Consider the following 16841-nt stretch of genomic DNA (forward strand, 5'->3'; position numbering starts at 1 on the left):
TTTCCCCCTTTTCGGCCAAGGTTTAAAGTGAAGGAAAAGATTCAAACGTAAGCCGATACGATCTTGCACCCCCCTTCTCTTCCACTCCTCTCGGCAAAAGTTTATAATCTTTTTACAGGCAAAGAAAGCCTTTTTATTTCTCGGGGAAAGGAGCTTCTTTTTATTTTTCGGGCGAAAGAAAGAAAAGTTTGTTGGGAGTTTTACATGAGTTTGGTGGGTCATGGGACCGTGAGATTGTTTTTGTATTCTTTTCGGACTATTATCTTCCCCTCGCGCAATCTTTGTTGCTTACCAAACTCTATCTTAATGAGAAAAGTTCTCGCTTGCCAATTACCAACGTATTAACAACATGAAGAACAAATATAATCTGTTGTTTGTTCCACGGTCGCCATTGATGTACATAATGCTTTGGTTCTTTTAATAATTAATCGCACGTTAATGCTTTGGTTTCGCTTGTAATAATTATTAATTAATCGTCTTAGTAAACACCTGAAGCGGTTGATTGAATGTCGTCACCAGCTCGTGGGGGCTGATCGTCTTTATGTTTTCCACACGCACGAGTGTCGATTAGGATTCCTTGTAATTCGGCTGCGACTTGGATTTTAAAGCCACGGAAAATTTTGAAATTTATGAATTATTGGATTGGAAGGAACAAAAGCGTATGTCTTGGTTTGATTGCAGAAAAATACATTAATGACATTTTCATGATATTCAATTATATTGTTGTTAAACATAAAGATCATGCTTTCAATGTTATTATAGTCCTGACAATTACGTGTCTATTAAATTTTCGTTATGTTTTGGTTTATTTTGTTTAGTGTGTCTTGTATTATGTCATAATAAAGTTTTGAGTGCTAAAGTATGGTTATTCTAATATCTTGATCTTATTATTAAATTTCATTTTGATTTGGACATTTATTTATTTTTTATTAGTTTTGTTTTTGTTGGTGTAGAATTGTCTAATATAGCTTTAGTATTTACAAATTCAAACTTTAATATTTTATAGTAAAAAGTTCAAGTTAACTTTATCAATACTTCTATATCAATTAGTTTAGTGCACATTGTTTGTTTTGTTCTCCATTTAGAAACACAAGTTCCTTATCCATCTAAATTTAAAGAAAATAAAATATGTCACTAACCTTAGAAATGGGAGAATCTACATTACATTGCATTATTGCATCATTATCTAATGCATATTTCATGTTGCACTTTTGTAAGTGTACAAAAATAAAGGTCAAAAATAGAAGGTTTTCATGTTTTCTCTAAAATTAGCAAAAGCTAGACTTTGATAGATGCTTATACAAAACTTGTATAAATGATAAAACATTTGAGTATTGACTGCACTCAAAAGTAGTCATGGGATAATCACTAAATTATAGCATAGCATCAAGCATGCACTTTTTTAAATTTGATTTATTATTTATTAAAGATTATGGTAAAAAAAAATTAATAGTATTGATTACAAGTTATATTTTTTGAACATTCTTTTATGTAAAGTTTTTTTCTTTTTTCCTCCCTCTGGATGTTGCATTCTAAAAGAATTGGTTGCTAAGTGTATGCTTCATCTAGTCTCAATAAAAATAATTCAAAAATATGATTTTTTTTTTAATGTGAAGATAATGAAACACAAAAATAAAATACGGGTATATGATACATATGAAAACATCATTAAAATTAAATAAAAAATACATATATTAATTTAAGACATTAAAATTGAGTTAGAAGAAGGCTAATTATAAATTATTTTTTAATAACTTAGTTTATTTTAGCTAAAATATGTAAGAATAAGATATTTGAATTGATGCATTAGAGGATTGTAATGTATGCTCATTAGATATAGTGTGTGGATGATTGTTTGCACTAGTTAATTCTAATTAAGGCAGTGCATATAATGCTCATTCTTTTGAAGTAATGAGTAGGGCCTTTGGACTTTGCACATTACACATTTGGTTAATGGTTACCCTTGCGGTCAACTTGCACATGCAATATTCTTTATTTTAGGAAGACATGAGACTATAACAATAAATTTAATTCATATATATATCATTGATGTAGGATATATTCTAGAAAGTTGGAATTTTATACCCTAATTGGAGGAATGAAGTGGAGCAAGAGCATGCAATGTGAATTGCATTTCTATCATTGTATAATTCCATTAGAAAATCATATACATGAGAAGGTTTTGAAGGTTGTTCAAATCAAAATAAATATGTTTAAATATAATATTGACGATTTCCATTGCAAATTTATTTTGTATGTTATGTACTAAGTCAATGCATATTTCTTAGTGATGTCTACAAATACATTTGGGGATTGATATCTTGAATAAGTTAGTTCCTACTTCATATTGTGAGCGATCTAGATTTTTGTAAGGCTAGATTTGGACTCTGCATCCAAGTAGATATTCTCAATATGATATTTGTTTAAAGATTTTTATGTAAATTTTGCATTCATATGTGTTTATATGCTTGTATGCTCTTTATTTGATAACCTACAATTATATGCTTCTACTTGTATGCTATGAAATCAAAACACAAAGAATATAAAGTTGAAGTTAAATATTGATAAACCAAAAATAGTAACAACATTTATATGAGAAGATCATAAAAGAGCTAAAATAAATAAATCAAGATGCAAACCTCAAAATTGAATAGCTCCTTTATCATGTAGATTTGGGCCAAAGATGGAATGTGTGCTCAATGGTTGCTTCAAGCTTCAAAATATGGATTCAATGATGGATGTACGAATAAAATTTGAGTATAGTAATTGTGCTTTGATATTTTTTTGGCTCTAAAAACAACGTGGATGATTTTTGAAGGATGAAGGGTTCAATTCATAGGCCATGGGTCAGTAAAAGAGATGGCTAGGATATAAAGCAAAAAGATTGTGAGTGAGGGCTAGGATGCAAGGATAAACGAGTGCATAGATTGTGCTTTCTCAAATTCATAGTCTTGTGACAAGTGTTGTAAGGAGAATGAGTGTGAGGAGACAAGATTTGTGGATGGATAGTTAATTGAAGGAGGTATGAGATGAAATTTAGTCTTCTTTGGTGGGAGAGGGAGATGTGGTAGGAGAGTGGACTTGGGCTTGAGTCAAGAAGTCTTAATTCATGCCTTGATTTGTGCAAGTGATCTAGGAGAGGTGATTAGACTCAAATGAGGGGGTGATGTGGTTGAGGTAAGAGGATGATGTGGTTTAAATAAGAGGGTGATGTATTTGGTGAATGTATTTGTTAGAGAATTGAAGGGTAGAGGAATAAATTAAATAAAAGGAATTATTTAATTAAAAAGGCTAATTACTAGTGCATGGGTTGGATTAGGCTAGCTGTTGGGTTGAGGGTTAGTTCATGTTTTGAGAGATTTACTTAATTGAATAGATGGAGGGATTTAGAGTTAATTTAAATAGCTTGTATGATTTATTTAATTTAACATAGGAATAGGGATTTAATTAGTAAGTTAGACTATTGGTTGTCATTTGATTATTAAATAAATTATAGTTAATGAATTAAACTAATTAACTAGGGAATAAATTAATTAATTAGATATTAAATATTTAAATAATAATACCTTAGAATATTACTTAATCGTGTGATTAGATTTAGGTGTCTACATTTTGCCCCTCTTCAACATAGTGTTGGGACAACAACATTTCAAATAAGTTGTTAAAGATAGACAACGCAAAGAAGATTTTAAAGAAACAAAGTTGCTCCAATTTGGAGAAAGAAGGAGAGAGACTTAATTGTAAGATGCCCCCTCAAGAAGTGGTAGGGATAGAAAATGAAGCCCGATGACATCTCAAAAAGCTTGAAAACTAGGGAGAGTAGTAAGATGTAGAAAGGTTGGTCAATGGTTAGAATTGTGATCAAGATGCAAAAAAGTAGGGAAAGGGTGAAAGAAAGGGCCATCTGTGGGGAGAAATAGAGAAAAGAGGCTTAGAAGGGGTCCTATGTAAGGGGATAGAATAGTTGAAATGGGTTATTTTCCTTCATATTACATATAGATATATAATTTTTGAGTGCTTTATATTTGAATAGCAAGATGGATACATAGGGATGACCAAAGCATTGGGAAGATGTGGTACAACATGTGTGTGGGACAATGAATAGAGCAATAGACCTGAAACCCATCTTTTTTTATTCTTTCTATATTTTTAGCATTCTTGATTTTGCAAAATCGTGTTTCTAAGGGCTTGGGCTTGATGGGATCACATGTAAGACTGATGAGATCACATATGGAATTAGTGGGATTGAGTGTCAAACTAGTGGGATCATGATCCCACAAAAGATCCAAGGGAAGATGGATTAAAATAGGCACATTTGAATGGTTTGCAGGAATGCAATTTTGCATGATTTTCTTGTAGGGTCATGTTCTTGACTAATATTTTTCACTATAATATAGTCCTAATTGAGGGAACACACTCCCACGGGGCAAGTGAGTTGGGTAGTTTTGTTTCAATACATGATCTAATTTTGGGCTAACCAATTTGCGATAAGGAGGTCAGAAGGGTTGGTGTTTGTAAGATAGCAATGCCTGGGTTGTGGGAACTTGAAATGTCCCTTTTCTGATTTTTCATGATATTTCCAACCTCTAATCAGATCTTTAAAATCAAACAGCTAATATCCCAAAGATCCACCAATTCCTCAAGAAACCCCAAATCGGGTATGTTGAAAATAGTGCTAAAAGCTTCACAACTTCACAAATTATTAATGAATCTGAAAATGGAAATTTTTACAGAACTTTCAGCAGCATAACAGCCTACAAATTGACATTTCCAGATCCGTATAGCCTTTACACAATAGCTCAAAAATGTAGGACCAAAACTATGCTCATCGGGCTCCCGAAATAGCACAAAATATGCCCGGAAACACCACAAGAACACTAATAATCTATCTCAGAAGTTTAATCATGTCCCAATATATATATTCAGCTCTATTTTAACAGCTTAAAGTATAAAATACAGCAACAACCAAAACTGATATGAAATACTCAACCGGAAACACCAAACTCTTACAAAAATACACCCGGAAACTCACAAATCTGCACTGTTCAGCACAAAGGCAAACTCTGTATGAGCATGCACATGGAATGGCTTCAAACTCCCGTCCTTAGCCTTCCTGGAAACCTGCAAACTCCCGTTCTTGGGTCTCCTTCTCCACAGGTTTGGCAGCCTCTGAAGAATAACAAAGAATGAGCAAAAATCAAGTCTGGAATCCCCCCAAAATGCCTCCAAACCTCTTTAAAAAGGGAATAACTGTAACTCACGTCCAAGAGAGGTTAATGAAACATATTTTAATAATTAATTATCATTTATTAGTCCAAGGGTTTCCAAAGATTAACTCCCTTTTTCCGAAACTTCACTTTCTTGGGCCTGCCTGTCTTAGCAAAGATTATTATTTTTTTATTATTTGAAAAGGGGACATGACAAGTCCTCCCCTCCCAAACATTGCTTGTCCTCAAGCAATGGCTGAACAATAAACCAATCAATCCTCCTGGATCCCAAATGTAGTCATGAACTATACTACTACCAATTAACACAGACTCCTGCAAGATCCTCTGCAATATGACCAAGAGGAATCCATAATCAAACTGGCAATTATAGCTCAACCAAACTCCAAAATCACCATTACCACAGTAAAAAACCCATGAGACACAAACTCTTAGAATATCAAAACCCAAGTAAAGTGGACTACCAACATAGTAAATACCATCAATGCATTCCACTGGCCTATATGGAATGTACAATCCAACTCTGCAACAATGGTGAATGATCTCAAATGAAACTATACCAAGTATGGAGAATCCACACACTGTACAACTCCTGCAGTCAACACAACTCTGTAGATCATTGGCCACTGTCTCATAACCATAACTCCCATGCACCCTTGACGGTGAAAAGCCATCACAAGATAAACAACAAGAAATGGAACCCAAACCAAATTTTCCTGCCATCAAATCCTCAGCATAAGGATCAATTGTTAACTGATGTACATACCCTGCAATATAATGTTGATTAAAAAAACCAACCTCAGTTAATAGCTCACCATGAACAAGTGATACAACCCACTGTGACTGATCACTAGCTAAGTCAGGAGATGTCATAGCCAAAGGAGTAGAATCAATAACAACACTTGCTGAAGCATCACTCCAAAACTCCTGCTCTAAGTCATGTATTATCAAGCTATCAACTACAGAACCTGTCGCCATGTCGTGCCCATCACAACTCTCATCTTGAGGCATCAAACTATTCCATAACTGATGATAAGCACTAGGAACCAAAGTACATCTCTGTATCATAATCTCATCAACATGGTCATCAATGGTAAATTGATGAGCGTACCTCACAGTGTAATGCCGATAGAATGCGCCAATCTCAGTCAGTGGCTCAGACTGTAATCTAGATGAAACTAATTGCAATTGATCATCAACCATGTTGGAACTGACTACTACCTCCAAAGATATCACCAAGGGAGTAGTATTACTAGCAGGAACCATGCCAACTGTCGACTCACCAACATCACACATGACCTTTGATACATCTCTAGTCTCTGTGCCTTTAGTACTAGAAGCCACCACCCTGTCAGGCATACAATAATCTGCTACAATACCCAACTCAACTAAACTTGACTCTAGTGGGAATGAACCTGATATGCCAATGTTAGTATCAAGGATGGATGCATCCCCATCTCCACTGTCTCTAACAATCTCAGCCATGGACATCCTCGAATCACCAAACACCATAGCTTGTGACTGTATAGAATCAGATAAAGACTGTAGTCGCTCTAACTCCATGGTCACCTTAGCCAAATGAAATTGTGACTCCTTGAAAGCCAACTGAGTACTCTCAAGAATCTCAGAAGTCACCACAAGCTGCTCAGTAAGCTCACTCACCTCATCTTCCTTGGCCAACAATGCATCATATGCTGTACTGCCCCACTTCATAAGATAATCTCTGTCAGCTACCAACTGCATATAATCCTGTCTCAGAATTTGGATAGCCTCCCATAAAGAGTGGATCTCTGTCAAGGAAAGATAACTTCCTCCCTGCTCATCACTAGTAGGAGAACCCCATCCATAAACTGCTAACAACTGACGAGCAGCATCAAAATGTTGGCAAGTGATAGAAATGTCTTGGTCACTAACTCTCAACTGATTAGACACATGATGGCACTGGCTTGACTGTCTCCTACAAACCTCCTCTGATGCACTGTCTGAAGGAGTGTCCTCAAAGTTACTAGTCTCTAGAGTATTACCATCCATATCCTGTGAATCAAATCTAAAGCTCATATCAACATACGGAGTATCAAAAACATTAGCATTGCTGTCCAACTCCTCTATACCCAAGGAAACTAAGTCTTCAAAACCGCCCATTGCATCCTTCTGGATGTCATCAATGCCAATGTGATCCTGGGACTCATCTATACACACTGCCAAATATGAAATATCATCAACACATTCCAGCAAGTATGGTCGACTGGATATATGAACAAAGCCCAACACCGATGTATAAAAACTAATACCAACATCAGACAAGATACTGGCACAAGAAAAGACAACACCGTGTAATCTGCTAATCAAATCCATGATAGCACCCAAACAAACACTGCTACCAAAAAGTGTTAAAGATCTCCAGTCAACTGAATCCCAAATGCCAATATAACAATCTCGAGTCCATATCCGTAAACTAGAATCAACTGGTAACTCAAGCAAACTCCTCACTTGAGTAATATGACCAATACCAACTAACTCCACATACCTGTCATGATGAGATAATGAAGTCACAATACTATCTGTGTTCACCTTCAGCTGGTTGGACAAATCATGTGAAGTACTACCAGCCTCAACCTCATGTGATGAAGCATCTAACTGTGCCTGGTACTCTTTCTCAGCAAAGTCATGAATGCTCAATGTCTGCTCATCTCTACCAGGTATCTCACCATCCTGCACAACAACATCCTCATAATCATCATCTGAACCCACTACACTGTAGTCACTGCCTGTTGTAACTATACCATCCTGAATACCTGTGGCATCACCCTTTGACAACCTGTAAACAATTGTCTCAATTTGAGTATCAAGTTGACCCTTACTATCAATCTGTGTAATATCCTTTCCCACCACCTCCTGTGGCAGAGTAGAATCTGAGACCTCTACCTGGCTATCAGCTAGTTTCTCAAACTCCTCATGCAAGTTCTTGGAAATTGTGTCATCTGTCCTGTGAGAAAATCTGCCAAATAGAAATCCAGTCAACTTATCCACCTTAGTTGGGTCAGATAACATGTCATTTATACGGTGGTGCTCAACCAACTGTTTAGACATGTCATGGCTTATTTTCATAAGTTTATCTCGAATGTCTAAATAACCATCCTTTCTACTATTTTGACTCTGGCTATCAATTGTCCAAGATCGTTCCCTCTGAGACTCTGTACTATACCTGTCCATTCTGGATAAAGTAGAGTGTAACCCCAATAGGATATAACTTCTTCAAGCACCAAGAACTAACATGCAAATGATTAGAAGTAGCATGCAACCATAGATTTGGACATGCAACTGATTAGAAGCAACATGCAACCACCAAATTATGACATGCAAGATCTGGGTAGTTGTCAAAACTGACATGCAAACTTCTACAACCGCCAAATTCACCAAGAACTAATAGGCAAATGATTAGAAGTAGCATGAAACCATAGATTTGGACATGCAACTGATTAGAAGCAACATGCAACCACCAAATTATGACATGCAAGATTTGGGTAGTTGTCAAAACTGACATGCAAGATCTGGGTACTTGTCAAAACTGAAATGCAAACTTCTACAACCACCAAATTCACCAAGAACTAACATGAAAATGATTAGAAGTAGCATGCAACCATAAATTTTTACATGCATCTGATTAGAAGCAACATGCAATCATAAATTATGACATGCAAGATTTGGGTAGTTCTCAAAACTGAAATGCAAGATCTGGGTAGTTGTCAAAACTAACCTGCAACTTCTACAAACCCTCAGGCTGGCAAGATCATGGCTCTGATACCACTGAAATGTCCCTTTTCTGATTTTTCATGATATTTCCAACCTCTAATCAGATCTTTAAAATCAAACAGCTAATATCCCAAAGATCCACCAATTCCTCAAGAAACCCCAAATCGGGTATGTTGAAAATAGTGCTAAAAGCTTCACAACTTCACAAATTATTAATGAATCTGAAAATGGAAATTTTTACAGAACTTTCAGCAGCATAACAGCCTACAAATTGACATTTCCAGATCCGTATAGCCTTTACACAATAGCTCAAAAATGTAGGACCAAAACTATGCTCATCGGGCTCCCGAAATAGCACAAAATATGCCCGAAAACACCACAAGAACACTAATAATCTATCTCAGAAGTTTAATCATGTCCCAATATATATATTCAGCTCTATTTTAACAGCTTAAAGTATAAAATACAGCAACAACCAAAACTGATATGAAATACTCAACCGGAAACACCAAACTCTTACAAAAATACACCCGGAAACTCACAAATCTGCACTGTTCAGCACAAAGGCAAACTCTGTATGAGCATGCACATGGAATGGCTTCAAACTCCCGTCCTTAGCCTTCCTGGAAACCTGCAAACTCCTGTTCTTGGGTCTCCTTCTCCACAGGTTTGGCAGCCTCTGAAGAATAACAAAGAATGAGCAAAAATCAAGTCTGGAATCCCCCCAAAATGCCTCCAAACCTCTTTAAAAAGGGAATAACTGTAACTCACGTCCAAGAGAGGTTAATGAAACATATTTTAATAATTAATTATCATTTATTAGTCCAAGAGTTTCCAAAGATTAACTCCCTTTTTCCGAAACTTCACTTTCTTGGGCCTGCCTGTCTTAGCAAAGATTACTATTTTTTTATTATTTGAAAAGGGGACATGACAGAACTTGGGTAGAGTTTTTATTATTGAGTTTATGGGTTAGGTAAGGGTGTCAAACTAGTTCGTTGGGTTTTAGACTCTTAAATTAATGGATTTGAGTTAACTAGTTAGGTGAGTTAATAACATAGATAAGGACTAACCGTGGTTATACTTTTGGATGCAATGGTCCATACACATGCTTGTTTTGCATGAGAGACATGCAATTGTTTATTTAGTTTATATTTTCTTAGTTTTGTTTTTCTTAATTCAAACTTCAATATTTTATAATAAAAAGTTCAAATTAACTTTATCAATGCTTCTTTATCAATTGTTACAAAATTAGTTTAGTGCACATTGTTTGTTTTTTATTCCATTTAGAAACATAAATTCCTTATCCATCTAAATTTAAGGGAAAAAAAATATGTCACTAACCTTAGAAATGGGAGAATTTGCATTACATTGCATTATTGAATCATTATCTAATGCATATTTCATGTTGCACTTTTGTAAGTGTACAAAAATAAAAGTAAAAAATAGAAGGATTTCATGTTTTTCTCTAAAATTAGCAAAAGCTAAACTTTGATAGATGCTTATATAAGACTTGTATAAGCGATAAAATAAAGATTATTTTTCTTTATATTTATTTTATAAACTACTAATTTACATTAAGGTATTGAGTGTACTCAAAAGTAGTGATGGGATAATCACTAAATTATAGCATAGCATCAAGCACATGCATCTTTTTTAAATTTTATTTAGTATTTATTAAAGATTATTGTAAAAGAAATTAAGAGTATTGATTACAAGTTATATTTTTTTAACATCCTTTAATGTAAATTTTTTTTTTTGGAAGTGTTACATCATAGATGAATTTGTTGTTAAGTGTATGTTTCATCTAAGTTCAATAAAAATAATTTAAAAAGATCATTTTTATTTATTTTTAATGTGAGGATAATGAATCACATGAAAAAAAGCATATATGATGCATATGAAAACATTGCTAAAATTAAATAAAATATACACTAATTTATTTAAGATATTAAAAATGAGTTAGAAGAAGGCTTTTAATAGTAGTTCATTTTAGCTAAAATATGTAATAGTAAGACATTTGAATTGATGCATTAGAGGATTGTAATGTATGCTCACTCGATATAGTGTGTTGATTATTATTTGCACTAGTCAACTCTGTTAGAAATGCTTTAGAATAACTAAGAGGGGGGGGTGAAACAGTTATTCAAGGTCCAAATGTCCTATTCAAACTTTTCACTAAGTATAGTGAGCCCATTCAACCATTCATTCATTCAAGCTTTAACTTTTCTAACCAACAAGTTACTATAAATCAACATGCAAGCATAACACATAAGAAATCAACACATAACACAGTGATTTACGTGGAAACCCAATCTAGAAAAAACCACCAGTAACATGCTACTCAATTCTCACTCTTCTAAAGTGATGCCCTGTGAAAGGCCTACCCTGTTAAAGGCTTACAACACACTATTAAATGTGACATTATTAGAGAATTTAACCACCCTATTAGAAGTGGGCCTAGTTAGAGGACTTTAGAACATTCGCTTGGAATGCCACCCTGTTAAAGGATTTACAAATGGCTATTAGGCCAACCTTAGTCCATAGGATTTTCATTCTATCTTAACTGATACAATTGCTAGCGAGTAAAAATTAGGGAATCTTTGACTTGATTGTAGAATACAACTTAACTTGCAGTTCTCAGATCACTTTTCAGCTCATATCATTACCTGGCCTTCAATCTTTGCTACTATGGCAGCTTAGCCTCCTTTCAAGCTTAGTCTCCTTGAGTCTCCATGCTCAATGTACCAGTGCAATCATCTCTTTATAACCACTTATAGAAGCAGAGCATCTATGCTCTTCCTTCCTCTAGATGTCTTCTCCTTGACACCCTTATAACCGCTTCATAGTTTGGCACTTTTGCAGCAACAGTATCAGTAGCATTTTCTTCTTGGTCTATGACTCCTTAAATAGAAGTCTTGGAGTTCCTTTTTTTGCTTGATTCTTCCATTCTTTAATTTCAATTTGTATGGATTAGGTAGGATTCATTGCATCTAACCCATATTTTGTTTCATCTAGAAACTTCTTGAATAATCCTCTTGAATTCACCTAAAAATGGTTTACATAGGATTCTATGCCACCAACTCATCATTCTTATCTTCCAACTCATTCAAAAAATTCAAGATAACCATTTTTTCGGCTCAGATTTGGTAAATCTTTGTCATTTGAAATAATGCAGCAACTCAACACTATTGAAATGCTAGAGCTTGGCACATACTATGTTACTTGACATCAACTGTGTTTTTCCTGATGCTCGGCACCTGAAGATCACTCAGCACTAACTAAGATTTTCTGATGCTTAGCACCTAAACTTCACTCAGCACCTAAAGATTACTCGGCACACTCTAGAATTTCCTGTAGCTCAGCTCCTGATAATTTTCTCAGCTTCAACTAACTTGCTTGGCACCCACTAATGATCTTAGTTTAAGCTTTGCAGTGAACCTTGTTACAACTTCTTCCTCCAATGTTTCTAAGTGTGACCACCCTCTGTATCTTTAAGTATGTTATCAATACATCATTTAACCATTGTCTTAACTAATCCTTGCACTTTATTACAACTTCATAACTCAACCTTTCCCTTAGGTGCTCTTGTTACATCTTGTTGATCAAATCCTCTTCATCAATCAATTAAGTGATAGTACTTGGACCTTATAAGAAAATGTCATCCCTACAAATAGCAGGTTTGACATCAATGAAAAAACAATGATTGAAATCAACAATCTTCTTTCTTTGCAACAATCTCCCTCTTTGATCTTCAACAATGAGCTTTTCAATCAGATTTCCAACAAATTCTACTTGGGCAATGCATATAATGATCATTCTTCTGAAGTAATGAGTAGGCCTCTTGAACTTTGTATGTTACAAATTTTGTTAATTGTCACCCTTGTAGTCGACTTGTACATGCAATATTCTTTATTTTAGGCTGACATGAGACTATAACAATAAATTTAATTCATATATATCATTGATATAGGATCTATTCTAGAAAATTGGAATGTTATATCGTAATTTAAGGAATGAAGTGGAGCTAGAGCGATGCAATGTGAAATGCATTTCTATCATTTTGCAATTCCATCAGAAGATCATATACACTATGAGGAGGTTTCAAAAGTTGTTGAAGTCAAAATAAATATGTTTATATAATATTGAAGGTTTTACTTTCATATCTCTTTTGTATGTTATGTTCTAAGTTGGTGCATATTTCCTAGTGATGTCTACAAATATATTTGGGGATTGATATCTCCAATAGGTTGATTCCTACTTCATATTGTGAGTGATCTAGATTTTTGAAAGGCTAGATTTGGACTATGCATCCAAGTATCTATTCTCGATATGATTTTTGTTTCAAGATTTTTACATGAATTTTGTATTCATATGGGTTTATATGCTTTTATTTTCTTTGTTTAATAACTTGCAATTAGATGCCTCTACTTCTATGCTATGACATCATAACATAAAGAATATAAAGCTAAAGTTAAACATTTTTAAACCAAAAGTAGTAGTTCAACAAATATGAGTAGACTATAAAAGAGCTAAAACAAATAAATCAAGATGCAAACCTTGAAATTAAATAGCTCCTTTATCATGTAGATTTGGTCCAAAGATGGAATGTGTGCATAATGGTTGCTTCAAGCTACAAATTATGGATTCAGTGATGGATATATGAATATAAATTCAAATATAGAAATGGTGCTTTGATAGTTTTTGGCTCTCAAAACAATGTAATAACTTTACTCAAAAGGTGGATGATTTGTGAATGGTGGAAGGTTCAATTTATAGGTCATGGGCCAAGAAAAGGGATGAATAAGATATAAAGAAGAAATATTGTGAGCAAAGGCTAGGATGCAAATGGATTGTGCTTTCTCAAATTCATAGCCTCTTGACAAGTGTTGCAAGGAGAATGGGAGTGAGGAGATATGATTTGTGGATAGATAGTTAACTGAAGGAAGTGTGAGATGGACTTTAGTATTCTTTGATGGGAGAGGGAGATGTGAAGGGTGAGTGAACTTGGACTTGAGTCAAGAAGTCTTAATTCATGCTTTGATTTATGCTAGTGATTTGGGAGAGGTGATTAGACTCATATGGGAGGGCAATGTGGTTGAGGTAAGAGGGTGATGTGGTTTAGAGAAGAGGGTGATGTGTCTAGTGAATGCATCTGTTAGAGAAAAAGAGGGTGAAGGAATAAATTAAATAAAAGGAATTATTTAATTAAAAAGGCTAAATACTGGTGCATGGGTTGGATTAGGCTAATTGTTGGGTTAAGGGTTAGTTCATGTTTTGAGAGATTTACTTAATTGAATTAATTAAATAGATGGGAGAATTTATAATTAAATTAAATAGCTTGTGTAATTCATTTAATCTAATGCAAGAATAGGGATTTAATAAATAACTTAAACTATTGGTTGTCATTTTTAATTATTAATTGAACCATAGTTAATTATTAAATTAATTAATTACTTAATAATGCCTTAGATGAAGACTAAATATGATTAGTTGATTATTTGATCAAATTTAGGTGTCTACATTTTGTCCCTCTTTGACACAGTGTTGGGACAACAATATTTCAAAGAAGTTGTTAAAGACAGATGATGCAAAGAAGATTTTAAAGAAAAAAAAGTTACCCCAATATTGAACAAGAAGGAGAGAGATTGAGTTGTAAACAAGTTGTTGATGATAGATGACACGAACAATATTTTTAAGCATTAACATTGCCCCAATCTTGAACAAGAAGAGGGGAGGGGGTGGGGGGGGGGGGGGGTGGTGGGGTGCGCGCGCGCACGAGAGAGAGAGAGAGAGAGAGAGAGAGAGAGAGAGAGAGAGAGAGAGAGAGAGAGAGAGAGAGAGATGGATGCCCACTCAAGAAGGTGATGAGTTAGAGAGAAAATGAAGACCAACAACATCTTGAAAAGTTTAAAAAATGGGGAGAGTAGTAGGATGATAAATGGTTATATTTGCAATCAAGATTCAAAATAATAGGGAAAGGGTGAAAAAAGGGGTATTTGAGGGGAGAAATGGAGAAAAGGGGCTTAGAAGGGGTCATATGTAAGGGGATAGAAGAGTTGAAATGGGTTATTTACCTTCATATTACATATGAAGATATAGTTGTTGAGTTCTCTAGATTTGTCTAGTGAGATGGTTTCATAGGGATGACCAGAGCACTAGGTAGATGTTGTGCAATATGTTTGAGGGACAATAAACTGAGGAGTAGGCCTAAAACCCATCTTATTTTTGTTTTTCCTTCTATAGATTTTAGTATTCTTGATTTTACAAAGTCATGTTCCCATGGGCTCAGGTTCAGTGAGATCATGTGTGAGAATGATAGGATCATGCGCAAGATCTCATACATAATATGTGGAATTGTGGTCCCACAAAATATCCAAGGGTGGATGGATTAAAATAGATACTTTTGAATGATTTGTAGGAATACAATCTTGCATGATTATTTTGTAGTGTCATATTCCCCAACTAATATTTCTCATGAGAATGTAGTGTTTCCTGTAGGAGTGTGCTCCTACAGGGAAAGGGGGTTGGAGACTTTTCACTCAATACAAGATTAGTGTTTGGGCTTACTAGTTTGGGGTAAGGCAATAGAACACATTGTTGTCATAATGTGTTCTAGTAGGAATGCCAACAAGGTTGTTGTTTGCAAGATAGCAAAACCTGGATTGGGTGAACTTGGGTAGAGTTTTTCTTTTTGAATTCATGGGTTGGGTAATGGTGTCAAATTAGTTGGGTGGGTTTGGGTTGGGTTTTAGACTCTTAAATTGATGGATTTGGGTTAACTAGCTAGGTTAATTGATAGTATAGATAAGGAATAACTCCAATTATACTTGTGGATGTAGTGGTCTATAAAAATGTTATTTTGTGTGAGAGGCATGCGATTGTATTGTGAGTGGTGGAGCACTTTGGACTAGCTGGGTAGGTGCAGATTAATGCTATCAGGTTGGGGTATCTTGTGCAAATACCCCATAGGTATACCTATATGACCATGGTTACAACATCATGTCAAAGATGGCATTCAAAGACTACCACATTTCATCTTCTGACAAGTAAGATGATGGTAACACTTGAGGATGTGTACATGATCTTTAGATTTCCTATGCAAGGTATAGAGGTTCTAGTGACTAGAGATATGGTAGTAGACTAGGTAATATCGATGTTAATAGGTCATGGTGTTCCATTTAGGATCCAATAGAGCTAGTTTTCCCTTAACCAACATTTTGATGCAACATTATAGAGGTGAGTTTATTTCTAGGTGTGTGGACTAGTGTCTGGGTACCTTACCCTTGTTGGAAATTTGTTCAACGCTCTCCTTGGGATTCATGAGAAGGGCTTAACTGCCTCCTATGTACTATAAGTTGAGTGGATATATCGGGCATTGATAGATCATTCTTTTGGTGCAATGACAACTCCACTCTAACAAGTGGTATCAAAGCTTGGTCACAAGTTCAAATCCTTAGATCCTCGAGTATGTCAAGGGGAAGATTGTTGGAAATTTGTTCAACGTTCCCCTTGGGATTCATGACAAAGGCTTAACCACCTCCTATGTACTATAAGTTGAGTGGTTGTATCAGGCATTAACAGACCAGTCATTTGGCATAGTGGAAACCCCACTCTAACAACCCTAGACATATGTGGGATGAGTGTTACATTCGGCTTAATCCCCACCATAGTGTAGGTTGTTGACGCGAGCATCCTAATAGCATGGGGTTCCCTAATGTTGATAGAGTTATATCGATATCTCCATTAAAAATTATATACTATGGGCAAGGAGCCTTAGGGAGGAGAATTAGATTTTCTCCTCTTTTGCAGGCTTGGGCCTGGGAGAATATAGTCATGATCACACTGCTTGATTGTTAGGATAAA

Source organism: Cupressus sempervirens, chromosome 11 (genome assembly GCF_028749045.1).
Source record: "Cupressus sempervirens isolate cs-2001-9-10 chromosome 11, ASM2874904v1, whole genome shotgun sequence".
Lineage (NCBI taxonomy): Eukaryota > Viridiplantae > Streptophyta > Pinopsida > Cupressales > Cupressaceae > Cupressus > Cupressus sempervirens.